At 47.1% G+C, this 12,820-nt stretch overlaps 1 protein-coding gene across 3 annotated transcripts in view; it reads left to right on the top strand.

Moving 5' to 3' along the window:
- Window positions 1-12,820, top strand: part of LDLRAD3 (low density lipoprotein receptor class A domain containing 3) — a 498,268-nt gene that overhangs the window by 57,684 nt on the left and 427,764 nt on the right. The window lies entirely within an intron of this gene.

Below are 12,820 nucleotides of genomic sequence, written 5' to 3' on the forward strand. Positions count from 1 at the left end.
GTAGTTTGCTAAAGTTGGCCCAGACCAAGATCATTGCGCTGGCTTGGTGTTTCCGAACTGTGCTTATTCTTAAAAAATACTATCCTACTGCTGAGTAAATCGCTGTTTAAGTATAGAATAGCCTCTATGAAAACCCTCCTTAGCTAACAAAAGTCCTACGTAGCATTATTACTCACCCCTGTTGTGCCTCGATTGCTATCTTGTGTGTCTGAAAGAGTGGACACATACAGTTCTGTTTTATTGTAGCTATAGCGTTTTTTTGTTTGTAAAGATATAAACAAAAATAGACAAAATAATATTATAGTCGTGTTTTTAGGTCTCGGCTGTCGACCGCAGTCCATGCGCTGCTCTTGGCATTCGAGAGCTCCTTGGAATCAATACAGATTTCAAAGCTCTCGTCGGCGGAGTTGAAGCTCCGCCCATCTTTTTAATTGGCCAGCGTTATCCTAAATGCAAAACGCTGGCTTCTGATTGTAAAGGAGGCTTCTTTGTTGCCGCCTTATATCCTTTTGGCCACGCCCATTGGGATTTGATCTTTTACTGGCGGCGTGGCACACTCTCCCTCATTAGGTGGGATGCACTTTTTTCCCTACATTCGGCTTTGGCAAAGTCAGCCGCATGTTTATTTCCCATCGCGCTTTCATTTAAAGTAAAAGGGCGATGGGAAAATAAACATGCGGCGGCCTATTCGGCATCACGCTTGTTTGCTGACCATCCATTCTGCTCTCAAGAAAAGAGGTACATTCTGCTCCCGAGTAAAGAGGTAATCAGCTGCGTGTTTATTTTCACATCGCGCTTTCACTTAAAGTGAAAGCGCGATGGGAAAATAAAGATGCGGCTGCCTTTCTGGTATCCCCACATTCGTCTTTGGCAAAGGCAGCCGCGTGTTTATTTTCCAGCGTAGCTACACTTAATGTGAAAGCGTGATGGAAAATGAACAGCGGCTGCCTGGCGAACTATTGTGTTGTAGGAAGTAGTTGGAGCCCTGGGTTATTGTTAGTGTCTTATCACATTCGGCGCATCCTCATCTGGGGCAGGCACAACACATAGAAATGAGTTGCAACAGAGAAGCTCCGATTGCTTCCAGCATTTTGTCCAGGTGTGTATGAACGTCTTTGTTGCATATAATATCGAAAATAATTCAGTTCTGAAAAAAATAAGACTGAAAGAACTTTCACAATTCTATTTTGGAAGTACCATCAAAGGCAGTGTAGTGTGGTACTGCTGCAGAGTTAAGATTTGTGTTTTTTCTCACCCTGTGGCGTAGGGCAAACGTGGAGAGCCTGATAGGGACCCGTCTGAGAACCTGCTTGTTAGAATTACCGGTACTGAGCACCTGCAGGACCCGGCTCACTTAACGCCCTGATTCTAAATAGGAACGTACGTTTCACGCCTGCCTGCGTACATCTAAAGCTTGGGCCTGGGAATCCTTGTGCAGTTTAAGAGAGTGGAGTTTGAATAAAAATGCATTTTTAGTTTAAACACATTTTTTAACCTCCATGGGAAATACAAGTCTGATATATATGTCCAAAGTAAATGATTTTGAGATACAGGTTTACACCATACAATAGTAGGACATATCCGGGGAGGGGGCGGGGGAGGTGAATGCTTTTTTTTTTTTCCTTTTTGAATTACATTGTCAAGCATACGTTTGTGTGGCTTGCTTCGGGCAGCGTTCCAACCGCAGTTCATCAGAGAAAAATAATTTAGACCGATTTCTATGTAAATAAGTCTTAAACAATATGTTATATGACCTGAAATAGTATTCAACAAATATTTACTGAGATGCCCGATATTGACAACGTTTTTTCCAGAACGATGTTTGGGATGCAGACATGGGACTTAATTACCATTGATAAGTGTCTGTCTAGTGAGCTATATGTTAAAATGACTCTAGAAGCATGTCCAAACAAGAAGGAAATATTGACTGCCCCTTCATCACCCCGTTTGTGATCGTCCCGGGTCACTCGGCCATGCCCTCCTGTCGGCCATGCCCTTGTGTCAGACATGTCCTCGTGTGGGCCATGCCCCTCGTGTCTTTCATGTCCCTCGGGTCGGCCATGTGCCCGTGTCTGCCATGTTCTCGTGTGGGCCATGCCCTCGTGTCAGCCATGCCATGCCCTCGTGTCAGCCATGCCATGCCCTCGTGTCAGCCATGCCATGCCCTCGTGTCAGCCATGACAGCTCTTCGAACTGAGCGCCGTTGCAGAGAGAGTTGGGTGGGAAACCTGAGGTGACAAAGTGGACTGCTGACGGGGGCCCTCCCACTTTCATCCTTCCCAGCTTGGCACATTGAGTGTTGTTAAACTGTGCACCTCGCGCTCATTGTAAAAATATTTCATGCTTTACATGCGGGAAATACAAACGGTTATAACAATAAATGGTCTGTGCACACTGTACAGAGGACGGAGAAAACAATGAACTGTACTCTGGAGGCTTTAGAAGTAAAGAGTTTTGGTATGAATCGGTACATAGACAAGATGCATTGGGTTTGCTTTCCTGTCGCCTGCCTGTAGGAAGCGTGGGTGGGGCATCGCTGTAGGAATCTGCCACCTGGGCTGCCGGATTTCAGCTGTGCATTCCCTTCCTTTGCGGCTCAAACCCCTCCCCTTACATTAGTCTAGACCATCCTTCCCCGAGCGCCCCCTTCCCATAGCACAGTGAATGTAATTTTTTAAAATTTCTTTAGTGCTTTGACTCTGAACAGCAGGCAGCCTTAATGCCGGTAGGTGTGCCTTGTTTACTTCCTGCGTACTGCTGGCCTTTCTGCAAAGCCCTGAAGCCTTATCGCCATCTAGTGGCAGCGTGGTGTAACATGAAGTGAGTGTTTTACACTGTACCTAGATAGGCACGTGATGCAACATGTACTAGCGGTTGTGCTTTGTATTTATTTATTTAAACAGTTTTATATAGCGCTGGCTAGATCCATAGGTATCAGAGCGCTTTACATAAGGTCAGCCATGTTACAACAATGATAACAATTACACGTTACATCAAATATATGAGACACATTAACAGGAGAGACAAATAGGGAGGGAAAGGGGAGAGGGGACGTGAGAAAGAAGAGGACGAGGAGGAAGACTGAAAAGAGATAAAGGGAAAGTTAGCCCAAAGACTGAGTTGGTAGGTGACGGCCAGGGAGATAATCCAAAGCCAGTCTCCTCTATAGCTCTCTAAGAAGCTCCAACGGGCTTCGGTCAGAAAGATGGAAAGAAAGGCGATGAAGAGAAAGCAGAACGGCTGGAATAAGATGAGGGGGCGTGGGCGAGACAGGAAGAAGGGGAGAAACTGTGGCCAAGGTCCGGCTGGGCTCGAGACGGTCAGGGGATAAACCAAGGCCGATCTCCTCCTTAGCTGAACAGAGCAGCTCCACCAGGCGTCTGACAAAATGCTCGGACTCCGCTGTCAGGGTAGAGATCATGTGTACTCAGAGTGAAACAAGTAGAGAAGGTAGGAGGAGAGGGGGAGTGAGAAGGGAGTGGACGAGGGGGAAGATGGAATAAGAGATAAAGGGAAAGTCGGCACAAAGACCGGATGGGTAGGTGACGGCCAGGGAGGTAATCCAAAGCCAGTCTCCCCTATAGCTATCTAGGAAGCTCCAACGGGCATCGGTCAGAAAGATGGATAGAAAGGAGACAAGGAAAAAGCAGAACGGCAGAAATATGCTGAGGGGCGGAGGGCGAGACAAGGAGAAGGGGAGAAACTGTGTCCGATGTCCAGCTGGGCAAGTGACGGTAAGGGGCTGAACCAAGGCCGATCTCCTCATTAGCTAAACGCAGCAGCTCCACTGGGCGTTGGACAAAATGCTCGAACTCGGCTGTCCGGGTAGGGGTCAAGTGTACTCGGGGGGGGGGGGGGGGGAGAAATGTCAGAATAGTGTGGGGTAGGGGGGGGAGCCATGGCCCGAGAGAATTCCAGACGTCCTCTTGAGGTCAGGCACAGACCTGGCTGGGTTTTGTAAGTAAAAGATCAGCAAAGGGGGAAAAAAGTCACCACTGTCGGCTATGTTGAGGTCAGGCATCCTGGGCTCCTTTTCCACATCGTGAGTGTGCTGAGAATGACAGTCTAACAGGAAAGGAAGGGCCAGACTCCCAATAGTTCTTAAAAAGGACTCAAGATCTCGCCATTACCCTCCACGGGGGGGTGGAAGGGGGTCTGCCGATGTTTCCTCGCACCCATTCGAGTTGTAGCCTGATTTTCAAAACAGGCAGGTTTCAGGAAAATGAGTGTCTACTCGCTGTTGAATTCGAGGTAATATGTCACGACGATCTTCCATTTTAGGGTCAGGCATCCATGATTACGTGACCATGTCTCGTCATTGCAGGGTCAAGCATGACTGGGTGGATATCAGAGGCGCCAGTTTGTGGGGGGGGGGGCATTCAGTGGGAATAAAGGAGTCCAGAGTCTTAAGCCTCACCTCGTTTTTATTGTGGTCTGTTCGATGGAGGAATCCGATCGCAAGGTGACCCCATCATGGGGACAGGCATCGTGAAATTCTTTACAGCGTCAAATTAGTTGCTGAGTCAGGCACGTCCGGGTTGGTCGTTAATTGAACCAGAGTGAAAAGAAGCATTATAGCACACAGTGGGGATCATAAGAGACCGAAATAATCAGAAAGCCTTATCTCCCAGTCATTGTGAGCCGCACTGTGGAGGAGTCCGGTCACGAGGGGCCGCCATCATGGGGTCAGGCGTCCCGGGCTTCGTGGTCTAAAGTATCCGAAATGTTAGGGCACTCGTGGGTCCAGTGAGAAGATTGTTCCAGGACGCCTGATGAGGAGTACGGCAGTTTGTAGTTGCTCCAGGACGCCCGATGAAGAGTCCGCCACTCGCTCCTCTCCGGGGCATCTGTTCGGGCCCCTGGGGCAGCGAGGCGTGGATCGACGTTTTTCTGTTCTGTATTGCTGTTACTTATCACCGTTGTGGATGGTTGACAGCGTGATGGTCTGTGTGGGCAGAGAGCGTAGTTCTAATCCAGTGCGTAAAGTGTTCTTCGGCTGTTGTCCACAATTGTACGCAGTTGACGTGTAAGCGAGCTGCAGTCATTTTGTTTTTGTGTTTGTTACTGAACCTGGGGCCATATAAAATATTAGGGCACACTATCCATGTTTGTGCCTGGCACACTTTAAAACCAGTGCGCTGGGTACAAATCGAAAGTGCGCCCTATTACATATAATGCGCTGCCCTGGTGGCAACTGCGAACTTGCGCTGTCCTGGGGCAGGCATTCAAGTCAAATACGGAGCGGCTTTGCGGCAGCTGCTTTGTGTTTCACAGTGCCGACGGCAACCTGCCTGCACTTTTAAAGGAAATTGGAGACCCCCTTGAATACGGGTGCAGTCAGTGAGCTGATGGCTACTCTCAGATTAGCACTTACAGCGAGTGCCCCACTGAGTGCTTCTTTGCCTCTGTGCCCGCGTCTGTAATCGTGCGCAGCACAGAGGCAACGGGATTCCCTCATTTGCATGGAACACCCCCCTCCCATGCAAACGAGGGAACGCCTCTGAAGAGAGCGCTGGCGCTTTAAGTGCATCAGCACTATCAGTATTTAGGAAGAGCCCGCACAAGCGTCTGCGGCCCCTTCTGTAATACCAAAGTACCTCTGGGGCATGTATATCGAGTGCAAGCGGACGCTGCACCCCCGGGGCTCTTTCTGTAATATGGCCCCTGATGTAGTTTGTTCTGGTAGGATCCGGGCAGCCACAGACCCTGGGATATCCAGGTCCAGCCTCCACACTTGATTGGGGCTATTTGGGAGATTCCGGTGTACCGTTGCAGAGTTATGTGTACTTTGAGCATGTGGTGAGGTGTTATATTTTCATACGTGGAGATATTTTCGAACCAGGAAGTGGAAGATTTTTTTTTTAAAGTCGGGGGGGGGGGGGGGAGGGTCTTTTGCCTATTTACTTCCATCGAAGTAGAGCCCATTTCAGGCGGGAGACAGCTAAAATAAAGCAATTTCTACTTTAAAAAAAAAAGTCTCCCGTCTGAATCGGTTCTTGGATCTGTATGTTTCAGAGAGATTTTTGAATCACACTAGGGACTTTTGAACTCAAACCTCACACACACATGCCTGCTAGTACCAGAGTTTGAGACGCACAATGATGGGTTGAATGCTAGGGAAATCAAACAATCATCCCCAGTCCCAGACATGGGCTAAATCCATTGTTCTTGTGCTCCCCATGCCACCCCAGTTTAGACCCAGCCATATGCCAATCAGACTTGACTTTGCTCCTCATGGGAGCAGTCCAGGCCTGGTCCTCCAAGGACCAGATTTAGCTTGCTTCTGGTCCAGGGAGTACCTGGCTTGATAGGTAGGACTGGACTGGTCCTATGGGGAGCAGGGTCAAGACTGATTTGCATATGGTTGGGTTTAATCTGGAATGGCATGGTCTGCAAAAAAACGATGGATTTAGGGCTGGATCTCGGGACTGGGGTGAATGATTGACATTGTTAAGCATTATGTCCATCAATTGTTGTTTTAGTAGGTGCCAGAGTTTTAGCCCAAGCTACTTCGGAATGTGGATTCATCATTTTACATCAGCCATCACCAACGCTCCTCGGCTAAGTCCGGTGGTTGAATCGGAGGACTGATCGATTTTCTGTTAAATGAGACAGCTGGTTGGTTTGCTCACGGCTGTGACCTTGGCGGAAAGCGCTGCTTAACAAGCATTGGCATAGCCAGTAGGTTTCGCCTTTGGGACCTTATAAGTGTTTAGCCATGCAACAGTTGACGTTGTTGCACCAAGGATATTATGCTGGATAACAAAACACTTTTATGGTCCCAAAGGCGAGACCTATTGGCTATGCCAATGCTTGCTTTAATGGCAGGGTTGATGCCAGCATCACCCAATGCAGGCACTGAGTGTGATCCGACTGGGATCGCTCATCCTCCGTGTTTATTGTGATATTGTCTTTGGAGCTGTTATGCTTCTTCCTTTATCTGCTGGCCATTGGGATTGTAGAAGATTCCTTCTGAGTTTCAGCGTTGTGTTCGTTCTGATCGAAAGATGCCAGGCTGCAGCCTGTCATGGAAGCAAGCTTTCAGCATTGCTCAGAAGAAGGCAGTTTGGATTGGAGGGACTGTTCCAGTCTTTTTGAGATGGATGTAAAGGGCGTTCCAAAATCTGATTTCCAGTAGACTCTTTTGTCTCTGGTCTTTTGTTTCAGCATTACAACTTTAAGGACTTAGATTGAATGCAAAATTCTTAATTATATAGCTGAAATTTCTCTTCAGTATTGTTTGTGAGGGAATACATTTTTATACAGTAAATACTGTCAGTCAGCGAATGGGACGAGTTTAATGGCCAATCAAAATCCCTTGGATCGTAGGTATGTAGTGGTATCGGTAAAATGGTTGTGAAGAGAGAAAGGCAGGTTAATTCCACCATTCAAAAATGAGGAAAGAAAGGGGATTTCAAATCTGGCCCGACAGTTGGCAGAAGAAATGAGGAGGCAAGCCTGTGTTGGGGAAAGCAGGTTTGAAGGAAGGATAGGGTCAGTCCAGTCTGAAAACGATAGATGATGCAAAGACTCTTAAAAGGGGGTTCTCTTGTTGCCCTCAGCTGCTGATGCTTGTGGAAATTATTGTCGCATTGTCCATAGGGAATGCTGAGGATAAACATACCAACGGTGTTGTGGATGATACCTTTGTGTTTAATTTATGTATTATTCTGATTTATCAGTCTGGCCGTCTAGTTGCCTGTTTTTATCACTCCTTTTCAGGTGTCTCTCTCTACTCTAGTCCCCCCTCTCGGTAGTGGCCCTCCAGACTTGATAGTAATAGACTCTTATCTAAAAAGGCTTGATTTCGTGTCCCTGCAAGGCTTGCTAGGAGAGACAGTGTTTTGGAGGCAGGGGGTTGTTGGGAAGAATTCTATACCCAGTTTCTACATTTGCTGAGCATGCTTGATTCGTTGCCCGGGTCACTTTGACCACTACAGAGGGTAGAGGAGTCAACATGGCAGGCTACAGGTCCCAGCGCATGATCTTGTGTTACTAGTCTTACCCAGTAGATTTCGTCGGTGCTTGTTGTCAGTGCTTGTTGGTGCCACACACCAACACTACGTTAACCACTTGTTCAGTGTCTCCACCACCACTTCCCCTCACATCTGAGATCGGGTTTACAGTGCCACTCACATATGGATCCGGGAAAAACCACTACGCTTTTCTTCCCCATTGGTTATTTCCAGTTAAACGTACCATCATTGAGCCATTCCTTTTTGAGAGACTCACTGGGGTTGCCTTGGACTACCAGGCAGTACTTGTGGGTGTCCCAGTGGGGCTCTGTAGGTTTATGTACATACCGTCTAGATGGCATCAAGATGGCTGCGAAGGTGGATGCACGAAGAGGACACTCTCAGGTAGCCGATCACTAATCTGTGTACATCCCTGTTTTTTTACTCTACCATCCACCCTTGTTTCTTACCTGCTTCAACAGGAAAACTCTGGACAACCAAAGATACTCACAGTGACCTGCTATCGCTTGCCTTGTGTCGTGGAAGTGCCACCCTGCTCCTAGCCCTCATCAACGAGCCTCAGGACTGCTAATCCTTAGCGGTACTTGGATCCGGGTCACGGATCGTCTTCACCTGAGGTCACTATCCTTGCTGCTTGGCGGTCCTTGTTGCCGGGGGTCAGGATCGTCCACGTCTGTGGTCAGTGTCCTTGTTACCTCTGTGGCACTGTTCCCTGCCGGTCCCTCCTGGGGCCTATGGGTGCTCGTGGAGTTTTTTTGGGTGCTCAGCCTCCTGCCTTTCCTACATGGGACTGCTTTTGCCCTGGTCGAGGGTCTGCAAAATGACATCTGAGGTCCCGACTTACTCCAAAAATCAAGACGACGTCGGGGGCTATGTGAGTCTCTGCAGTCCTTCTCTGGCTGTTGTTCTTTCTGTTCAGGGACTGCCCTTGCCCCTGCCGCAGGTCTGCAAAACGTTGTCGGAGGTTCAGACTTATTTACTCCAAAAGCCAAGCTGACCCCTGGGTCTGTGTGAGTCTCCGCGCCCTTTCTCTAACTGTTGTTTTTTTCTTTGCTGGCGATATTTCCCCCCATGCACCCTGAGCTCTCTGGCGCCTTTTGAAGTGTTGGGCTTCTTCGTGGCACATGGGCTGGCGATAGCCGACCTTCACGGTTTCGGCCTTCCTCGCCTGCTCGAGAGGCTTGGATACATGAGTGTGGTTCCTGGATTCTACTGAGCTGAGGTCCGTTAGGCGATGGCACGCATCCAATGCTGTGGCTGCCGACGATGGCCGAGAATAAAATTTAGACGCCATCTTTTCTTCTGCTGGGAGAGCTTCCTGTCCTGCGGTACCGGACAGCCAAACGACAACGAAACTCCCTGTCGTCTGCCGAGGTCCTGAGTCGTGGCCCCTCTCTTGCCAGTTGAGGGATTGCTGTGACCCTGGGGCGTAGTCGCTGTTTTCTTCCTGAGAGCTGCCTGTGTCTCTAATCTGGCTGCCATATTCTCTTCCTCTCCATTGAAATCAGCCTCCGCCCTGAGCGAGGAAGATTTCTGGTAGTTGATGCTCTTGACGTATTTTACCTCTCTAAGACCCAGGATTTGGTCATAAAGCCTCCCTTTACAATCCCAGTAATAGTGGGCATAAATAAAACCCCTGTAAATTCTACCTCGCCCAGACCTCCTGCTCAGTACATCACCATCCATACCACAAAGTCTGATATGCATAATCCCTACACTCTATCTTGCATGCTCATCAATTGTAGATCGGCAGAACAGCACGCTACAGATATCGCTGAAACCATTCTTAGTAAGGGTATTGATTTGGCTTTTCTTACTGAAACGTGGCACAATGAACACTCTAATGCCATACTTGACCTACTTACTCCTCCTGGGTACTCCATCATTAGACATGACCGGACTAGAAGAACAGGTGGAGGTCTAGTGATCTACAAAGCAGAAATCCAACTTTCCATCCTTAAAAATACTCAATACTCTACTTTTGAATACCTTGTTGAACTGAAATATAAAAGCTCCCTGCCTAACAAACTTCAAACCATCTACCATCCGTGTGGTGACCGCCCCGTCTTTGCTGATGGGTTATCTGACCTACTTACTCTGTTCTCCCGTACCGAAAGGAAGGACATATTTTTGGGAGATTTTAACATTCACTGGTACACAGAAGACCCCACAGTCAGGCGCCTTATGTTCTTCTTGAGATGAATGACGAAAAACAACTGCAATGATCGAACCGACATAAAGGACGCTACTCTAGATGCTATTATCATTAGTAAAGAACTGGTCTCTCTTAGTGCCATCTTACCAATTGACTGGTCTGACTAAAATCTCATACTGTTCAACAACGAGACCATTGCCAAACCTCACTCCGTCTTAATTAACAAACCCAAGCAGTGGACCAGTAACCTCAAACAAGTCCTCTCTACGGATCTGGAAGCTAAGATTCGTGAACTCCGTCTCCCCACACTCAAAACGTAAATGGGCTCACGGCCCACTACGACATGACGATAACGGAAGTTCTCAACCAAATTGCACTGCTCAAATTAAAACAACCAAGATCATTCCAATCAGAATCATCGTTTAACTCTGTTCTCAACAACAAAAGAAGACAACCCAGACAAGCAGACAGGACATGGAGACAAAACCCCTTGTCATTCCATCTAACTCTCCTCAGAACTGCAAGCTTAGCATACAAGAAGCACATCATTAAGAAAAATGCCTCTTTCTTCCGCATACAACTTCGGTGCAAAGAATAGGCTATGGGAGCTCTTTAACATTGTCAAACGACAAACCACGTCTGTCTCCCCACTCGAAATAATAGCCTCTAAAGAACGATGTGAAGAAATTGTCTGCTTCTTCACGGACAACATCGCTAAAATTGAGAAATCGTTCCCTCCTCCCCCCACGGCAGTCCGACCACCTGTACTTGTCCATAATCAATCAACCCCAAATGGAACATACAACAACCTTTTGAACATCCAATTGAAAAACAACGCCAATTGGTCTAATTTCAATCGCATGACTGAACTAGAAGGCTTTAATACTATTGCTAAATGAAAGCTTACTTCACTCCCTAAAGATCCACTCCCTTCAAAAATAGTACATAACCTAAACCATATTCGCCCCCTGCTGGACAAAAATCATCAATACTTTCCCTGCCTTTCTCCAACTAGGTCAAATCTCACCTATTCTCAAAAACCCTTGGGCAGACCCAAATGATTTCAACAACCCGAGACCCATCTCCAACCTCCTGTTACTTGGTAAAACCATGGAAAAATGCATCTTACAAAAACTCAACAGGCACATAGGTGAATACAACCTACTGGACTCCTTCCAGTTTGGTTTCAGGAAAGGCTGCAGCACAGAAACCGCCATGCTAAATATTGCAGATGACATCCATCGATCTTTAGAGAAGGGGGATGCTTGCCTACTTATCCTACTTGACGTCTCAGTGGCTTCTAATACAGTCAATCACCCATCCTTACTGTAGTCCCGCACCGTTTTCAATGGCGCAGTTTTAAAATGATTCACATATTACCTACAACACCAATCGCAACAAATCAAAATCTAGTCTTCCCTTGTGTTCCCCAGGGCTCAATCCGCTCCCCCTCATTTTTAAATCTCTTCATGGAACCCCCTTACTATCATCCTGAATCAAGCAGTGATCAAATAATACCTCTATGCAGATGACACTACTACAAAATCAAATCTCATAGTGACATCCTACATATTCAGATCGCATTACCCAGTGGGAGCACTGCCAGACTGACCCGGTAATCCCCGCCTTGTACGCGATCGGACCCCCGACGCCATGCGGTGGATTGTCAACAGCGATAACCACCGCACGCCCTAAATCTGCGGCCACATTAATGGCTGGTTTAGAGGCTATACCCTATTAGGCAAATAATAATGTCCTGATGATGATCCCTTTGATTTAAGTATTGGGATCGAAACACCGTCGACCATTTCATGTACCTTATACAATGGTTATACTACATACTTTGTTCATGTAAAGGTGCATTTAGTACTCTCTGTTCTAGGAAGTGTATCTGTAAGAACAGTTAAAGCTTTTTGCCTAAAAGCCCTTTTCTGTCCACTATTGATGTACTAAAGTGGTTGTACTTAAATTGGGGTACAGGCTTGTGCCCCACGATGTGGAATTGTTGAAGGAAATCTTGTTTGTATTCTTGTTGAAGTAAAAACTGACCTCTGTCCGGCTGGACAAGTCCTCCAATACAGATTGATTCTGTCTGTGTTTATCTTGCCGCTCAAATTATTCATGCTAGGGACCATTGTTGTTATAAAAAAAATCCTACATATTAACGGCACACTGAGTAAGATTCAGTCTTGGTTTGACTCCAACCATCTTAAATTGAACCCCATCAAAACAGGAGTAATTCTGTTCTCCCCCAAAAGTAACCACCTTCCAATACATGACTGGATCAGCGACTTGAAAGGGTCTAAATTGCTCACTCACTGTATCCAACTTGGCTAAATCGCTAGGCTTTACCCTTGACACAAATTTGTCAATGAAGGATTAGATCAAAAACTCAGCCAAAGGAGAGCCTTACACACTAAAACTTCTCAAAAAAATTATACCATTCATTCTATCGAACAATTTCAAATGGGTTGTGCAGTCTGTGGTCCTCTCCAAACTTGACTACGGGAATGCTATTCTTACAGAGACCCAAAAACTCCCCTTGCCCCCCTCAGATCAGTACGAAACATGGTAGCCCGACTTAAAACAGACATTAATTGGTGCAAACACATCACGCCTGCCCTCTACTCCCTAAACTGACTTCCCATAGAAGGAAGATGCATCTACAAGACTGCCTACATCTCCCACA

This window comes from Lissotriton helveticus, chromosome 3_2, assembly GCF_964261635.1.
Source record: "Lissotriton helveticus chromosome 3_2, aLisHel1.1, whole genome shotgun sequence".
NCBI classification, from domain to species: domain Eukaryota; kingdom Metazoa; phylum Chordata; class Amphibia; order Caudata; family Salamandridae; genus Lissotriton; species Lissotriton helveticus.